Source organism: Marmota flaviventris, chromosome 6 (assembly GCF_047511675.1).
Source record: "Marmota flaviventris isolate mMarFla1 chromosome 6, mMarFla1.hap1, whole genome shotgun sequence".
NCBI classification, from domain to species: Eukaryota; Metazoa; Chordata; class Mammalia; order Rodentia; family Sciuridae; genus Marmota; species Marmota flaviventris.
The window spans coordinates 120,941,106-120,961,327 of record NC_092503.1 but is presented as its reverse complement, the minus strand read 5'-3'; positions in this window follow the sequence as shown (position 1 = coordinate 120,961,327).

Sequence of the window (20,222 nt, the reverse complement as noted above, 5' to 3'; positions counted from 1 at the left end):
GTGTTTTCTCTTAGTTATTTCAGGTCCTCACCATTAGTAGGCTACTCTGAACTGGTTCCTAAGACCTTTGGGTTGGTGTCTCCTGAGAAAAGGAAGGTCTCATCTCATTGCTTGGTCCCCTTCTCCTGACCTGAGGTAAAGTCCAAAGTCTGGGTCACCTATTTCTGGTTACTATTGGGCTTTCTCCTCAAACTTCAGACCTCCTCTGGTTCACTGGCTCACTGGGAACCTGTCTCTTCACCTTCTAGTGGAGCATGTGAAATTTTCAGGGTCCTGGCTTCCTATGTGCAGAAGATAAGGAGTTTCATGCTTTCTGCAAGCACATTTCTCTGCCAGTGCTTTGTTCCACATTGGGTGTGGCACCTATGTAGGCATATTAGTTTTGTATTGGCTGCCAAGTTACTACAAACTTATTGGCTTAAGCCAACAGAAATATATTATCTTACATGTTTATAGGTCAGAAGTCCAAGAAGGTGTGGAAAAGCCTTTGTTCCTTTCTGGAGGCTGTTGTCTTGTGTGGTTTCTAGAGGCCATCTATATTCCTTTGTTTAGGGGCCTGTTCCTCCATCTTCAATGCCAGAAACACAGCATGTTTGATAACTCTATCAACAGGATCTGTCACTTTGGATCCAGACTCTGCTCACCACAGGCTTTCTGTGTCTCAGGAAAAGATATGTCTGACTTGGAAGGAGCCATGTGTGTCCCACAATGAAAAATGCAGTGTGTTAGGTCTTGAGGGCATCACATCAGGAAGATGTTACTGGGAAGTGGAGATAGAGAATGGATCTTTCAGCAGGGGGACTCTGGGAGTCTGTAAGTAAGTGAGCAGAACACACTGGCACAAGGAATTACCAGATAGGGGGTTTTGGGTCATGGAGAAGTTTAACAATAGATATTGTGCCAAGACAGATCCTGTGACTTCATTATCTTCTAGGGAGGATCCCTTCAGGGTGGGGGTTTTCCTGGACTACAGTGAAGGGGATGTCTCCTTCTATAACATGATTGATGAGTCTCACATTTTCTATTTCCGTCCAGCTTCCTTCTCTAGAGCACTCTTTCCATACTTCATGATTATGTATGAAGATGTTCCCATGACAATCTGCTCCATGAAGAGTGGGTCTGTACCCCTTAACAATTATCCTTTGGAGGAGATCCTGAGCATCCCAAGGGAGAGGTTCAGCTCAGGCTGTGGTGTTGATGATGCTCCCCCAGAGGCTGAAATCCATTACTTCCCTGACACTGCAAGGTTTTCTTCCCACATGGTCCCTTGCTGTTCCTGAGTTCCCACTGTGGTCCTTCCTTTGGCTACAGACTCCCTGTGACAAATCCCCTGATATGAGACTTGGAAGGCTCAGTGGACTTGTCCTCCTGCTCTTGTTCAGATGTATTGTTATGAGAGTTCTCTTCATGTCTTATAAGCAGATAGCAGAAGATAAAGTTGACTGTTTTGTAACTGGTTTAGGGAATGTGGAATTTAACTAAGAGGAGCATTTATTTTTGTTTTTTGGTATTAAAAGTTATTTCAGACAGGTGTGGCAGCACATACCTATTGTCCTAGATACTGGGGAGGCTAAGGCAGGAGGATAAATTTAGCTCATAAGTTTGAGACCAGCATGGGCACATTGTGGTACATTATCTAAAAAAAACAAACAAACAAACTAAGGGGACACCACATTACTGGACTTAAATGTTTGCAGAGGAACCTTGAGGTTGAGAATGTTTCCCCGTTCTGTTTTCGCAGATTTGTACTATGAGATGATAGAAAGTTTATCATCCAAAAATTTCCAGAGAAATGAATAGTGTGTTAGTCACCTTTTTGTCTCTGTGAGGCAATCAACCTAAAGGAGGAGAGATTTATTATCCTCAAAATCTTAAGGTTTCAGTCCCTAGTCACCTGGCTTTATTGTTTCTGAGGCAGAATGTGATGTGATGACAGGGAACAGTTGGTGGAGCTAGTGGCTCACTTCATGGCAGACAGAAGGCAAGGGGGTGGGGAGGCAAGAGCAAGAGAGACAGAGGGCCTGGGACAAGACATAGTCTTCAAGAACACAGCCAAGTTACCTATTTCTTTCCTGTTTCCTAGTCCCCACCTCCTAAAGTTTCTACCACCTCCCAAAAGGGCCACTAGCTGGGGACCAAGCTTTTAACACATGATTCTTTGGAGGATATTTCAGTTCCAAACTCCAAAGAATGATTGAGTATTAAGAGAAGAGTCCAACATTCTATGTTATCTGCTTCTTATTCTGGGATGAATAAAACATACCTGTTTTTCCATACCTCAGTAAATTTCTGGTACCATTGAGAATGTTGTGCTGTGTTAATCCAGGGAATTAAGAATAAGGCAGTAGATCCCCTCCTTAAAAAGCTATTAGTACATATTCATTGTACAAAATATTGGGTTTTATTTTGATAATTCCATACATGCATATAATGTACTTTGATCATATCCACCCTTCCTGCTACCCTCTTTGACTTTTCTCTCCATTTCCCTTTTGTGTCAATACTCCAACAGAGGAAAGAGAAGTATTACTTGAGGAACATAAATGAAAATGAGAATTTTCAGATGCAAGATGAATTGCAGCAAGCTTTGACCATAAGCATAGGTCCAGTTAATTTGTCTTCTCTTGGTGCTTCCAAGTCTGATGTTAATGGTATGGAAAACCACAGAAAGAAGAAGAGTCAGGACTATTGAAGAATTAGACCCTGTAAAATAAAGGTGTGTTCACTCTACCAGGTGAATAACTGTGACCAGTTGTTATGACTGGGGGAAAGATGACACAGGGAACTGGAAGATAGAAAGTACATATAACCACAGTCTTTCTAGAAATAAGAACTTGAATAGCTTTGTATATTTTCATTTTGCTTGTGGTGTATATGTGTGTATTTGTATATATTGACCATTTGCTTCCTCTCTCTTATATTTATGATTTTCTATACAAATTATTATCTTTTAGGTAACAGTATAGTCAATGAGTCTGACTGAATTTGAAGAGTAGATAATATAGCAGTGTAGTGTACAGTGCTTGGGAGTGCTTCTTTCCTTATGTGGGGAAACAGATGAGAACCTCTTCATTTGTCTGGTGGCTTTTTCATGATAGATTTGTTGTTTTATGGAAGTTCAAATGGTTTGGTGTAACATGTATGCATACATAAAATATAACGTCAAAAGTGTGGACAGAGTCCTGTATCATTTCATTGCATTCCTGTTCCAAATCCACTCTATGTTGGTCTTCTTTAATTATTGGAACTGGACCTTGTAAACACTTTTTTGCCATCTGATACAATGTGAGATTGTTGGTACAATGCACTGGAAGGGCCACTGCAAGGCAAGTTAATTCATTCTTTCTTTTTCTTTCTTTCTCTCTCTCTCTCTTTCTTTCTCTCTCTCTTTCTCTCTCTCTTTCTTTCTTTCTTGGTACCAGGGATTGAACCAAGGGATGCTTAACCACTAAGCCACATCCCAACATTTTAAAAAAATATATTTTTCTTTACTTGAGGATGGACACAATGCCATTTAATTTAGTTTATTTTTTTAATGTGGTGCTGAGGATCAAAGCTAGTGCCTCACACTTGCTTCACCACTGAGCTAAAACCCCCAACTCTTTTTAAATTTTAAGACACAGTTTTGCTACATTGCTTAGGGCCTGGCTAAGTTGTTGAGGCTGGCTTGTGATACTCCTGCCTCAGGGATTGCAGACATGGGCCACAATATTGGGCTGTTTTTTCTTTTTGATGCACCTTCCAGTGGTGTGCAAAAGGCTAACCTTTTGGTCACATAGTAAGAAATGTCTATATTGATATCTTTATCTATAATTTTAGTCGCTGCTTTAGTTTCCTGAAAAATTGTTTCCCTCCCTTGTCCCTAAAAACAGTTACTAATATCCTTAGAATTTCCTGGTGGAGATGAAAGGAGAGTCTGTTGTTATTAATAACCAGCCCCTTTCAGCCATCTGAGTTTATGTTAATAAGGTAACTTTTAGAAATCCCCTGTATTACTTCAGGATGGGGGCAAGTTGCCAAAGGAACAAATTTTGAGTAGAAAATTGAAAGAGGGGAGAAGGAAGGGCAGAAGGTTGAGTTAATTAATTTCAAGCAGTCACTGATTTAATTAATCATAGTGGGAGTGTTTCTCCATAAAAACTTTGAGGGACTTTCTGAGTTGATGAACAACCTGTATTCTTATGGTGCCTCTCAAACTCCACCATGGGGACAGATACTCCTGAGATCAAGAATTTTCTGGGCCTCAACCTGTGTACATGTTCAGCTGGCTATTCACTATATCCTTTTCAAGATCTTTTGTAATAAATGGTTAGTAAACACAGTTGTTTCTCTTGGTTTTGTGAGCCACTCTAGTAAATGGCTGTAGAAAATCATCCAATATGAGGATGGATCTTGGGAATGGAGGATGGGCCTTTGGAATGGGGTAGAAATTTAGGGATACTAAGGAAAAAACTGTGTAAAGGAGAAATATGCCTATTGGGATGTGGAACAATAACATGTGAACTGCCTGTAACCTGGACAAAGAAACTTAAGGAACAGAAAGAGACCAAAATATAAAAATGCACCAAATAATCCCCTAAATTACTTTACAACTTTCCAGTTCTGCATAAATTTTCTGGAATGCAGCAAAGCAGAAACAAGATTTCAATAGAAAGACAATTCTACCCTTGTAAAGCAAGGGGCTAACATGATTGGATCAATCACCTGATCAATCAGATGAAACAAGATACAAGACTAGATTCCCTGAAGGGAAAACATCTTGCTCAATATTTCCCAATCTCCAGGGAAGTCCTGTCCCTTTGGATCATATATTATACTTTTTTACCCTAATAAAGAAACCTGACCTTAATCCCTGGTTGTGTGTCTCTTTTTGCCCACATTATTCTCTGAGGGTTCCTATATTCACTTTTCATTTTCTAATGATGGTCTTCCTCTCTTTGCTAAAGCCCAATACATCCTTAAGTTCTTTTCTATGTTATGGGCAAGAGTCTGAAAGGTCTGAGTAGAAGTTTCCTTTCCTACTGGAGAAACTTCACTGGATCTCCTATGGTGACAGGAATTTCAGAAACAAGTGGGTAACTTGAGGAGTCATCTTGTGATTGTCATCTGAAGTCAGGGGGGCATACTTTTAAGACTGTGGGGCCCACTTGACCTGTGGGGTCTCTGCTCATCCCTTAATTGAATTACAGGACACACAGATATGTGCAGAGAATTGGAGAATAACTTGGTGTGGAAAACTCCAAACATTTGGTGTCAGAAGTGTTCTGGAGGGCATTATGAAAGAGGACACCCAATTAGTTGGAGTATTATAAATCCCTTTCAACCTTCCAGTGGGCCATAGTCCCATCTTACCCATTGAGTTCTGCACCTCAGTCTCACTGGAAACCCTATCGTACATTTCTTCCTTCCTTTGCTACTCTGCCTCATCCCAAGAGGTAGTATCTGCTCACTATATATGTCATTTCTGCATTCTTTGGAGCCACCTTTTACTTCTTTTAGTAGATAACCACCTTTTACTTGTTAATTCTTTTCTTTTTTAAGTGCTAGGGAATAAACCCAGGGCCTCAGGCATGAATAAGACTGTACTAAGTTTTCCTTGTTCAAATGGTTTCTGGACTTTGATAGAAGCACCTAAACCACAATAATTTAGTACCTTTTAAAGGAGAGCACTGGCATGCTCACAGCATGTGAAGAAGAGCAATTAAGGCATTGATCAATTTAGTAAAATGGTTAACTCCAACAATAATGTTATATAAATATCTTGATTTTTTATAGATTTTAAGTATTTTCTATATGTAAATAGATTATTTGTCAGGTCAATGGAAAAAGTGTCAGCAACAGATGTGGAAGGAAAGAGAAGGAGGAGGATGAGTTCATCTCCTCACTCCACAATTGTTGTTTCCTCATCTTGCTTGCAGTCTACTCAGAATTATATCATCTGATTTAGAATGTGATTACATTAATCCTATATCATGTTGCTCAGAATTTTTTGGCCATACCATTGTCACCATATTCTGCTTGTTTCATTGCACTGCTTCATCTTCTCTCTAAACTTACCTGTTTCTACTTGGAATGTATATATTCCATATATATTATATATATATACTGGGCACCATAATGAATATATATATATATATATATATATATATATATATATATGCCCAGTGGGGCAACATGGGGGTGTTTGATCCAACAGAAATACAAAATTGAGGTCTACTGAAGTCACACATGAAAGAAGCCATGATCAAATTTGTTTCCACTTGCTTCATTTACTCATGTATTTTTATAACATGATTTTAGCTGTGATAAATGTCTGAAGCCAGAGAAACTGTGGTTGGAGTTAATATACACTACAGTGGCATATGATCAACCCAAACTGAGTCATAGGACATACACAATTTAAATAGATCAATTTCAAGCAAGGAATTAGATTATACCATCAAAAGCCTATCAACAAAGAATCCTGAGACCAGACAGATTCACAGCTGAGTTGTACAAGACCTATAAGAAGGAATTAATACCAAATACTCCTCAAATTTTTCCATGAAATAGACTAGGAAGTAGCCCTTCTGAACTCATTCTACAAAGTCAGTATCATCCTGAAACCAAAACCAGGAAGAGACACATCAAGAAAAGAAAATTTCAGACAAATATCCCTGATGTAAATTGATGCAAAAATTCCCAGTAAAATTCTGGCAAATTGCATACAAAAGCACATTAAAAAAGTAGCACACCATGATCAAGTGGGGTTCTTTCCAGGGATGCAAAGTTGGTTCTACATATGGAAATCAATAAACATAATTGATCACATCAATAGATTTAAAGATAAGAATCATATAATTTTATCAATTGATTCAGAGAAAGCATTTGACAAAATACAGCACCTTTTCATGTTCAAAACACTATAAAATCTAGGAATAGTAGGAACATACATCAACATTGTAAAAGCTATCTATGCTAAACCCAAGGCCAACATCATTCTAAATGGCAAAAATTGGAGGCATTTTCTCTAAAAACTGGGACAAGACAGGGATATCCTCTTTCACCTCTTCTATTCCTTGAAAAACTCTGCCCAGAGCAATTAGACAGATGAAAGGAATTAAAAGTGTACAAATAGAAAAAGAAGAACTCAAATCATTATTTGTTGGTGATATGATTCTATACTTAAAAGATCCAAAAAACTCCACCAGAAAACTCGTGGAATTAATGAATGAATTTAGCAAAGTAGCAGGATGTAAAACCAATACCCATAAATCAAATGCATTTCTATATATCAGTGATAAATCCTCTGACAGAGAAATTAGAAAAAATACCCCATTCACAATGGCCTAAAAAATATATAAAATCCTTGGGAATCAACTTATCAAAATAGGCAAAAGACCTCTACAATGAAAACTACAGAACACATCTTAGAAAATGAAAAGATCTCCCATGCTCTTGGATAGGCAAAATTAATATTGTCAATATGGCCACACTACCCAAAGTACTATACAGATTCAATGCAATTCCAATTAAAATCATAATGTCATTCCTTAAAGAAATAGAAAAAGCAATTATGAAATTTATTTGGAAAAATAAGAGACCCAGAATAGCCAAAGCAATCCTTATCAAGAAGATTGAAGCAGGAGACATCACAATACCAGACCTTAAACTATACTACAATGCTATAGTAACAAAAACAGCATGGTATTGGCACCCATATAGACATGTAGACCAATGGTATAGAATAGAAGACAGAGAGAAACCAATTTAAATATCCAATTTAAAAAACCAATTTAAATCTTATAGTAGACAATGGCTCCAAAAACATACATTGGAGAAAAGATAGCCTCTTCAACAAATGGTGCTGGGAGAACTGGACATCCATATGTAGCAAAATGAAATTAAACCCCCACTTTCTCCATGCACAAAACTCAACTCAAAGTGGATCATGGACCTAGGAATTAGTTCAGAGACCCTGCACCTAATAGAGGAAAGAGTAGGCCCAAAACTTAATCAGGTCAGATTAGGCCCTGTCTTCCTTAAAAAAAAGAGTCCTAAATTGCAAGAGATAAAATCAAGAATTAATAAGTGGGATGGACTCAAACTATAAAGCTTCTTCTCAGCAAAAGAAACAATCAATGAGGTGAACAGAGCCTACATTTTTGGAGCAAATTTTTGCCATACACACGTCAGATAGAGCACAAATCTCCAGGATTTATAAAGAACTGAAAAAAACATAAAACCAACAAACCCAACAATCCAATCAACAAATGAGCTAAGGAGCTGAATGGACACTTTTCAGAAGAAGATTTATATTCAATCAACAAATATATAAAAAATTTTCAACATCTCTAGTAACTAGAGAAATGCAAATTAAAACTACTCTAAGATTTCATCTCGCACCAGTCAGAATGGCAGTTATCAAGAAACAGACAACAATAAATTTTGGCGAGGATGTGGGGGAAAAGGCATACATATACATTGCTGATAGGACTGCAAATTGGTGCAACCACAATTCAAAGTAGCTGAACTGTGGAGCCAACCTAGGTGCCCTTCAGGGATGAATGGATAAAAAAATGTGGCATATGTACACAATGGAATTTTACTCAGCAATAAGAGAATAAAATCATGCCATTCACATGTAAATGGATGGCATTGGAGATGATAATGCTAAGTGAAGTTAGCCCATGCCCAAAACAAACAAATGCTGAATGTTTTCTCTGATATAAGAAGGCTGACTCATAGTGGGGTAAGGAGGGGTAACATGGGAGGAATAGATGAATTCTAGACAGGGAAGAGGGGAGGGAGGGAAATGTAGGAGGCAGGGGAGTAGCAAGGATGGTGGAATTTGATGGATATCATTATCCAAAGTACATGTATGAAGACACAAATTGGGTATCAACCTACTTTATATACAGAGATATAAAAAATTCATGGTATATATGTGTAATAAGAATTGTAATGCAAAAAAAAAAAAAACAAAGTACATGTATAAAGACATGAATTGGCATGAACATACATTATATACAAAGATATGAAAAATTGTGCCCTATATGTGTAATAAGAATTATAGTGCATTCTTCTGTCATGTATTTAAAAAAATCAATTAAATAAAAAAAATTGGTGCAATCAATCTGTAAAGCAGTATGAAGATTCCTTAGAAAACTTGGAATGGAACCACCATTTGACCCACTCCTTTGTCTATTCCCAATGGACACAATAACGCAGCCACATCAATGTTCATAGCAGCTCAATTCACAATAGCTCAACTGTGGAAGCAACCTAGATGCCCTTCATTAGATGAATGGATGAATAAACTGTAGTATATATACACAATGGAATATTACTCTGCATTAGACGAGAATAAAATCATGGCATTTGCAGGTAAGTGCATGGATTTAGAGAATATAATGCTAAGCGAAGTAAGTCAATCCCAAAAAACCAAAGCCGAATGTTGTCTCCGATAAGTGGATGCTGATCCAAAATGGGGAGGGAGAGGCATGAGGAAAATGGAGGAAATTTGATTGGGCAAAGTGGAGGGAGGGTGGGGAGGGGGCATGGGGACAGAAAGATGATGGAATGAGGTGAATATCATTACCCTAGGTACATGGAAGACTGCACATAGGCTACATGGTGTACAACGAGAGAAATGAAAATTTGTGCAGCAATGTATATAATGAATCAAAATACATTTTGCTGTCATATATTCCTAATTTTTTTAAAAAAAGATATATTACAGTGAACAGTTGAGGAGTCAGTGACTACTTACATCATCCTGAGAATCATGACCATAGCAGTATATAATTTTGTATTTGAACAAGAGTATTTTTACCATATAAAATATTTAAAAAACAACAGAAAAATATTATTTGTCATATTCTTCCTTCCATTTAGACTGTACATTTATGAACTATATTATTTTTGAAGGAGCTACAGGCACACTTCTTTTGAAACAGAAAAGATAGTATGCAGATAACATGATTTTATCCATAGAGAATAGAAGTAATCTTTCTAACAAGTGGACCAGCTGCCTAATTCCAGAGAGAGTGTTTAACATCCTCACTATTGGTAAAGCTTTGTTAACATTGTTTTGATTTATAAATTACCTAGGTATACATATTGCAATGAGTTTATCCTGGGAAGTTATACTGATCAAGGTTGTAAAGTAATTTTCTGAGCTTTTTAATTTTGTTAAAAGGGAAATGTTTTATTATACAGAAGGAAGACTTTTTTCCTGGCTACATTTATTACATCCAAATCCATGATGTAGATCCTTGAAACCCTACTGTCTTTGTTTTACATCAGAGCTCACTTCTCCAAAAGATTTTTTGATGCTTCTCTACAGGCTCAGGTTCTGCAAAGCCCCCCAGATTTCATAAGAGCGTGAACTTAACTCCACAGGCCAGCTCCACTTCACTGTCCACATTGAATGGCTGCTGCAGGGCCTGTTTGAGCAGTTCTACTCAGTCTCTGGTTGTTTTGTCATTCTTTATTCCTATTTTAATACTAAATATATTATTAATATATTTAATAATAAATATAATATATTATTCATGGCATCCATTCTTTATATTGCCATGAAAAATTATTTAAAACCTAATAATGTTAAAGAGTTGGGTTTGTGTTCTTTCAGTGTCATACTGGAGCAATAATAGGCTAATACAAATATTATGTATTACTTGTAGATATGTGTACATGTGCATTTGTGTTTGTGTGTTTGTTCATATATTTTCTTTATCTATCCATCCATCCATGGACACCAAGGTTGATTCCATATCTTGGCAATTGTGAATAGTGTTTCAGTAAACATGGGAGTGCAGATATCTCTTTTCCACACTGATTTCCTTTCCTTTGGATATATTATTAGTCTTGGTATTGCTGGATCTTAGCATCTTTAATTTAAATTGTATTTCTTGTTGCACAATAAGTATCCTATTCCTTAAAATACTCTGTGAATTAGCCTACAGTAATACCAATTGTTATACTGATTAATTAATTAAATAAGTTCTTTGATTTATATACTTATCCCAGAATCTTATTTATTTATTTACTGTTTTTGTATCAGAAAAGATTTATGAAAAATTTCTTGCCTCTAGCTGGTGTAGTATGTAATACTGAAGTAGCATTCATTGAAACTGGAGAGAGAAATAAAGAAAGAATAACATCAGAATGAGTGAATGTGGTTTGTTTGAGAAATTTTATATATATATATAATTATATATATTATAAATTATATATATAAATTATATATAATATATATAATTTTCTTTTATCCTATTTTATATATATAGTATATATTTATATATAATATTATTTTCTTTTTTCTATATTTAATTTGAGCGTTATAATTATACATAACTGTGGGAGTCTAGTTCTATATTCATAATTGCGTGTGATATATACTTGGTCAGTATTTTTCCTCAGAAAGAAAGGTATTTATTTATTTATTAATTATTTCTTACATACATGACAATAGTGGAATGCATTACAATCATAATAATCCATTCACAGCACAATTTTTTGTAACTCTGTATATAAAGTATGTTCATGCCAAATTCTACCATTACACATGATCTCTCTTATTATTATTATTATTATTTTGCATTACAATTCTTAACATACCTTTATACCCCAATTTATCATATCTCTGTTTGTATATAAGGAATGTTGACATCAAATTCATGACTTCATACATGTACTCTGTATAATGATGAGGGTCTCATCATTCCACTATCCATGCTATTCCCCTTCTCCCTCCCTTTTCCTCCCATCCCTATTCCCTATCTTGAGGTAATATTCCTCCCATGCTCTCCCTCCCTATCTCATATTGAGTCATCCCCTTATAATAAAGAAGACATTCGGCATTTATTTTTTTGGGATTGGCTAACTTCACTTAGCATAATCTGCTCCAATGCCATCCATTTCCCTCAAATGCCATGATCTTATTCTTTTTTAGTGCTGAGTAATATTCCATTGTATACAATTGCCACATTTTTTTTTATCCATTTATCCACTGAAGGACATCTAGGTCGGCTCCACAATTTAGCTATTGTGAATTGTGCTGCTATAAACATTGATGTGGCTGTGTCCCTGTAGTATGCTGCCTTTAGGTCCTTTGGGTATAGTCTGAGAAGAGGAATACCTGAGTCAAATGGTGGTTCCATTCCCAGCTTACCAAGTAATCTCCATACTGTTTTCCAAATTGGCTGCACCAATTTGCAGTCCTACTAGCAGTGTATGAGTGTACCTTTTTCCCCGCATCCTCTCCAGCACTTGTTGTTTTTTGTCTTCATCATGGCTGCATTTGCATTTCTCTGATTGCTAGAGATGATGAGCATTTTTAAATGTATTTGTTGATTGATTGTATATCCTCTTTAGAGAAATGTCTGTTCAGGTCCTTGGTCCATTTATTGTTTGGATTATTTGTTTTTTTTTTTTGGTGCTTATCTTGTTGAGCTCTTTGTATACCCTAGAGACTAGAGCTCTATCTGATATGTGAGGGGTAAATATCTGTTCCCAGGATGTAGGCTCCCTGTTTGCCTCACAGATTATTTCTTTTGCTGAGAAAAAACATTTTATTTTGAATCCATCCCATTTGTTGATTATTGGTCTTAATTCTTGTGCTATAGGCATTTTATTAAGGAAGTTGGGCCCTAATCCCACGTGATGAAGATTAGAGCCTACTTTTTCTCCTATTAGACACAGAGTCTCTGGTTTAATTCCTAGATCCTTGATCCATTTTGAGTTAACTTTTGTGCATGGGGAGAGAGAGAGAGATTCAATTTCATTTTGTTGCATATTTATTTCCAGTTTTCCCAGCACCATTTGTTGAAGATACTATCCTTTTCCAGTGCGTGGTTTTGGCACCTTTGTCTAATATAAGATAGTTGTAATTTTGTGGGTTAGTCTCTGTGTCCTCTATTCTGTACCATCTATCAGCCTGTTTTGGTGTCAGTACCATGCCGTTTTGTTACTATTGCTCTGTATTATAGTTTAAGGTCTGGTATAGCAATACCACCTGTTTCACTTGTCCTGCTTAGAATTTCTTTAGCTATTCTGGGTCTCTTATTTTTCCAGATGAATTTCATGATTGCTTTTTCTATTTCTATGAGGATTGCCATTGGAATTTTGATCGGAATTGCACTGAACCTTTATAGTGCTTTTGGTAGTATGGACATTTTCATAATATTAATTTTGCCTATTCATGAGCAAGGTAGATCTTTCCACCTTCTAAGGTCTTCTTTTATTTCTCTCTTTAGTGTTTTATAGTTTTGATTGTATAGATCTTTCACCTGTTTTTTTAAGTTGATTCCCAAGTATTTTTTTGAGGATATTGTGAGTGGGGTAGTTTTTCTCATTTTCTTTTCTGATATACAGAGATGCCTTTTATTTATGGGTGTTGATTTTATATCAACACCCATAAATCAAAATCCCAAAGGAAATCCTGACTCTTTGCTGAATTCATTTACTAGTTCTAGAAGTTTCTTGGTAGTGTTTTTTGGGTCTTCTAGGTATAGAATTATATCCCAGCAAATAGTGCTAGTTTAAGTTATTCTTTTCCTATATTTATTCCTTTAATTTCTTTCATCTGTCAAATTGCTCTGGCCAGTGTTTCAAGAACTATGTTGAGTAGAAATGGTAAGAAAGAGCATCCCTGTCTTGTTCCAGATTTTAGAGGGAATGCCTTCAGTTTTTCTCCATTTAGAATGATGGTGGCCTGAGGCTTAGCGTAGACAGCTTTTACAATGTTGAGGTAAGTTCCCTAGTTTTTCTAGTGTTTTGAACATAGAGGGGTTATGTATTTTGTCAAATGCTTTTTCTGCATCTATTGAGATGATCATATGGTTCTTATCTTTAAGTCTATTGATGTGATAAATTACATTTATTGATTTCCATATGTTGAACTAACTTTTCATCCTGCAGATGAATCCCACTTAATCATGGTGCACAATCTTTTTGATATGTTTTTGTATCCAATTTGCCAGAATTTTATTGAGGATTTTTGCATCTATGTTCATTAGAGATATTGGTCTGAAGTTTTCTTTCTTTGAAGTGTCCTTATCTGGTTTTGGAATCAGGGTGACATTGGCCTCATAGAATGAGTTTGGAAGTACTCCCTCTTTCTCTATTTCCTGAAATAGATTGAAGAGTATTGGTATTAGTTCTTCTTTAAAGGTCCTATAAACCTTGGCTGTATATCCATCTGGTCCTGGGCTTTTCTTGGTTGTTAATCTTTTGACAGCTTCTTCTATTTCCTCACTTGATATAGGTCTGTTTAAGTTGTGTATATCTTTCTGACTCAATCTGGGCAGATCATATAACTTAAGGAATTTATCAATGCCTTCACTGTCTTCTATTTTATTAGAGTATAATGTTTCAAAATAATTTCTAATTATCTTCTGTATTTCTGTAGTGTCTGTTGTGATATTGCCTTTTTCATCTTGTATGATAGTAATGTGGGTTCTCTCTCTTCTTCTCTTTGTTAGCATGGCTAAGGGTCTGTCAATTTTATTTATTTTTTCAAAGAATCAACTTTTAGTTTTGTCAATTTTTTCAATTGTTTCTTTTGTTTCAATTTTATTGACTTCATCTCTGATTTTAATTATTTCTTGCCTTCTACTGCTTTTGCTGCTGATTTGTTCTTTTTTTCTAGAGTTTTGAGATGTAGTGTGAGGTCATTTATTTGTTGGCTTTTTCTTATTTTAAGGAATGAACTCCATGCAATGAATTTTCCTCTTAGTACTGCTTTCATAGTGTCCCAGAGATTTTGATATGTTGTGTCTGTATTCTCATTTACCTCTAAGAATTTTAAAATTTCCTCCTTGATGTCTTCTGTAACCCATTGTTCATTCAGTAGCATATTGTTTATTCTCCATGTTCATTCTTCCTTATTTTATCATTGATTTTCAATTTCATTCCATTATGATCAGATAAAAATGCATGGTAATATCTCTACTCCTTTGTATTTGCTAAGAGTTGCCCTGTGGCATAATATATGGTCTATTTTTGAGAAGGATCCATGTGCTTCTGAGAAAAAAAGTGGATCTGCTTGATTTTGGTTTATATATTCTATATATGTCAATTAAGTCTGTTATTAATTGTGTTATTGAGTTCTATAGTTTCTTTATTCAACTTTTGTTTGGAAGATCTGTCCAGCGTTGAGAGAGGTGTGTTAAAATCACCCAAGATTATTGACTCTTATACTTGAGAAGAGTTTGTTTGATATACATGGCTGCACCATTGTTTGGGGCATATATATTAATGATTGTTATGTCTTGCTGGTGTTTGGTACCCTTGAGCAGCATGTAGTGTCCATCTTTATCCCTTTGATTAACTGTGGCTTGAAGACTACTTTATTTAATATAGTATGGACACCCCTGCTTGCTTCCACAGTCCACGTGAGTGGTATGATTTTCCCAACCTTTAATCTTCAGTCTGTGTATGCCTTTTTCTATCAGAGTCTCCTGTAGGCAGTATATTGTTGAATCTGTTTTTTTTTAATCCAGTCTACTAGCCTATGTCTCTTGATTAGTGAGTTTAAACCATTAACATTTAGGGTTACTATTGAGATATAGTTTGTATTTCCAGTCATATTTGTTTACTTTTGTTATTTAACTTGATTTGTTTTTCCTCTTTGATTAGTTTTTCCTTTACTACCTCCCACTGTTGGTGTTCATTATTACTTTTCATTTCCTCTCCATGTAATGTTTTGCCAAGGATATTTTGAAGCACCAGTTTTCTAGCTACAAATTCTTTTAACTTTTTTTATTGTGGAAGGTTTTTTATTTCATCTGCAAACCTGAAGCTTAATTTTGCTGGATACAAGATTCTTGGTTGGATCCCATTATCTTTCAGCGTTTGAAATATGTTGTTCCAGGATTTTCTAGCTTTCAGAGTCTGTGTTGAAAGATCAGCTGTTAACCTAATTAGTTTACCCCTAAATGTATTCTCATTGCTTTTTCTTGTGGCTTTTAAAATTCTCTCCTTGTTCTGTATGTTGGGCATTTTCATTATAATTTGTCTTGGTGTAGATCTCTTGTGATTTTGCACATTTGACATCCTGTAGGCTTCCAGAATTTGGATTTCCATTACATTCTTCATGTCTGGAAAGTTCTCTAATATTATTTCATTGAACAGAATGCTCATTCCTTTGGTTTGGTCCTCTATACCTTCCTCTATCACAATAACTTTTAAATTTTGTCTCTTTATGCTATCCCACATTTCTTGGATGATCTGTTCGTGGTTTCTTATCATTCTCACTGTGTGGTCTACACTCTTTGAGATGATATACTTTGTCTCCCTTGTCTGATATTCTGTCTTCTAAGTGTACTACTCTGCTGGTGATACTCTTTTAAAATTTGGTTTATTATTTCCTTCATTTCCAGGATTTCTGTTTCTTTCTTTCTTTTTCTTTTCTTTTTTTTAATAACCTCTCTATCCCTGTAGAGTTGATCTTTTGCTTCTTGGATTTGTTTATGTAATTCATTGTCAAAATGATCTTTCATTGTCTGCATTTGCTGTCTAAAGTCTTCCTTAAGACTCCAGATCATCTGACCTATGTATAAGTTTAGATCTTTATCTGACATTTTTTCTGCTGTAGATGATTCCTCTTCTAATGTTGAATTGTCCTGCATTGTTTGTGGTTTTTTCTTTCTTTGCTTTTTCATGCTGCTCACGTTTCTTTATATCTCTGTGTGACTGTTGTGTTATTGTTTTTCCCCTGTAGATTTGTATTGCTCTTGCATAGTTTCAAGATCTCTGCTTTGTATGGGAAACAATGTTAACAGTTCCCAATATCAACTATATATCATCTATGAGTTAGTTTTTGTTATTAATACATTTATAGTTAGTCTTTATTCATAGAGATGTTGGATTCAATTATTATTTAAAATATATTCATTAGTTTCATAAAAGGCTGTTTCCGGTGGCATATAGAGGACTGAGGGTCAGGAATCAGACGTTATGTTCAGGGGGAAAGATGTGAGGGTGTGGGATAAATATATATTAGCTTCTTTGGAGGAGAACTCTAATGAAGGGATTTATTATCAGGAGAATAGACAGGAGGTATTTTAGGGTAGTTAGTTAAGTATGTGGGAGGACAATAAAAAACAGAAACAAATGCCTATTTGCATTTAGTAAATTACACATTGTAGAAATAGTAACTTTGGGAGGTTGAGAGAGGAAGAGAAGGAGGAAGAAAATTAAAATGAAAAGAAGAAGAAAAAAGGGGGAAAAGATAGAGAGAAAGGAATAAAAAAAAGAAAGGAAAAGAGAGAAGAAAAAGCTAAAAAGAAAAAAGGAAATAACAAAAAAAAAGGCACTCTTAGAATTCTGTTTTCTTCTTTTCCAGTAAATGGCATTGTGCATCCCAGATTGAGTCTCTGCCCTCAGGGTGGTGAAAGCAATCCATTTGAAGAGGCTTTCCCTTACCTGCTGGGTGCCCCTCCAATCCTGGTCTCTTTGGGTTGCCTGCGGTCTCTATCCCCCTTCCCTCTCCACCAGACCCCAATTGATGGATCTCTTGTCCGTAGCCCTGAGTTTATTCTGGGCATGCTGTGCCCTGGTCGCCCCATGCTCCTGATCAACTGAGTGCTATATCTGTGTAGTCACCAAGTGATCACAGCTGTGGAGAGGGGGAGTTGGAAACCATCAACCTGTTCTGTCATATTCCCTCTGATAGCCACGCCCACCAAGAGCTGACATGAAAGGTTTTGTGTTATCACAGCTGTGGAGATGGCAATGGCACTGACAGCTACACTGGCCAAAAATTGATGAGGTAGATTTTCCAAGATGGCAGCCACCCATTTCTGGGCTGTGGTGTCCAGTGAGGTGGAGGGGGCTAGGTTATTCCTATACTACATCCAGAATTCAGTCCTTGGTCCAGTGCCCTGCGTGAGCTGGGTGGCAGTCTGGTGTGCTCCAGCCCTGATGGATCAGTAATCCTGTGTCTCCATGCTGCTAGAACTCTGTGGTGCTCAAACTCCACCAGTCTGTGGCAGTTCCTGCACCCCTACTGAGGGTCGGCATCCACGTCAAAGAGCGACTCTGGTTTCCCCACATTCTGGCCTGTGTGTTCAACAAACCACTGTTTAAAATCCTGCCACACCCTCAATGAAGCTTAAATTCATGAATGGGAGCCTCTGTGGGGGAAAACATCTGACTGCTCACTCAGAGTCATGCTAGTAATGGGTTCTCCTCTCCTCTGCCATCTTGGAACCTCCAAGAAAGATATTTATGACTATGAAAATTATACAGTATTTTCTTGCTTTCAATAGATCAATTTTATACAAAATTTTATATTAGTTGTATATAGAACATTTTTTATATTAGGTAATTTTAATGATAGACATGTTTCAAAATTTCTTTTTATTAATTTGGAAATATGAAATATTGAAACATAAGTTGCAACATACCTAAATATTTTTCCCTTGCATAACTGACAAGAGTAAAGAGAGCAAGAGACTTTTGGGGATCATCCCTACAGGACTGGAACTCAGATCCTTGAAATCTCATCTTATAAACATAGACCCCATTTTCTTTCCCTTATCTTGGTCTTCCCCACAGCTGAGTACCTTCCAGTTTCCACTTCATCACAGAATTCTTGGCTAATGTTTTCTTTGCCTCATTTTCTGTATGAATCTTCCATTGCTGTCCACCACCTTTCCACTCACCTTTCTGATTATCTCTGCATCAGTGAAGAGGACATCTGATGGGAAACAGAGTTCTTTACCAAAGGGAGAGGGACTCTCATAAAGGCCAAGGGATGTTTGGGAGAGTTAGTTTCTGTTTTCAAGAGTCATCCTCCCCAAATGGCTTTGGTTTTCCTTCTTTGGTACCTCCTGTGTGTCCTCTCACCACACAAAGCTCTGGAGAAACATCCGAGACTCTTGAGTGAATCCCAGACTAGATATCTGATCAGTGGTTCTAAGGGAGATCATTAATCTTTCACTTCCATTGGGTCCTTTATTCTTTCCTTCTTTTTCTCCTCTACTTTTCTACGTTGACTAGCCACATGGGCTTTGCAGTGGGGTTGGAGGGATGCTCTAATAATCCTATTATGATCAAGATATTCTTCATGTCCATCATCATTTCCAGTACCAGCAGAATACTTTAACAAAGTTTTATGTGAGCTGAGCACCATGAGGAAGGGTACACAGCTCATCTGTTCCTTTATCAACTTACCTCTGAAGGAGGTTCCTGCCCCATAACCTCTAATTCCCTCTGGAGATTGCTCCTTTGACCTGGACTTTGGCATTTTGCCCTGGTCCACACCAGAAAGTGTAACAAAGGATGATCTGACTGGACTCACTATTGGGTGTATTGTGGGGCTTTTGCTTGCTCTATTAAGTGATATGTCATTTTTTCTGAGGGATGACAGGGGTGGGATCTCTCTGGTCTTATTTCCAGGAAACAATGGAGTAGTACCATGCTATTATGATTTGGGTCTCCAATGTCCCCACATTTAAATGTTTGGCTCCCACCTTGGTGCCAGTGGGAGGTGGTGGATCCTTTAGAAGGTGGGGCCAACTGGAGCTCTTTAGGTCATTGTGGATGTTCCCTTGAAGGAAATTTTTAGGACACTATTCTCTTTGTGTGTCTCACTTCTTGGCCATGAGATGAGAGGTTTTGCTGCTGCATGTGCTCCCACCATGATGAGCTGAGTCACCCCAAAGCATCAGGGCAATCCATGTGATCAGTTATAGTCACTGAAAAAATATTTATTAAGTAGCCCTGATATGACAGGCACAGTAATCTCAGGCTTTGGGAACACATTTACACCACCATGAAATTTATATTCTAGAGGATACTTGGACATTAATCAAATAATGAAGACTAACTGTAAACTGAAAAATTTTATGTATGCTTTATGTGTGTTATAAGGATTTTTCAGCGTTATTTTAGCCATGCATAAGTTTTACCTGCCTAAAACCTTTGTGTAAGGTGAATAGTATTTTTTTCTCTTCCCCTCCATAAACTCTTTCCTTATATACATATATTTTTTTGTAGTAGGGATCGAACCCAGGGGTGCTTAATCATTGAGGCACATTCCCAGCCCTTTTTATTTTGTATTTTGAGAAAGAGTCTTGCTCAGTTGCTTAGATTCTTGCTAAATTGCTAAGTCTGGCCTCCAATTTATAATCCTCCTATCTAAGCCTCCCGATCTGCTGGAATTACAGGTGTGTCCACTGTGCTCAGCTTTTTCTTCTTTTTAACATTGAAAGTGAATGAATGCCCTGATC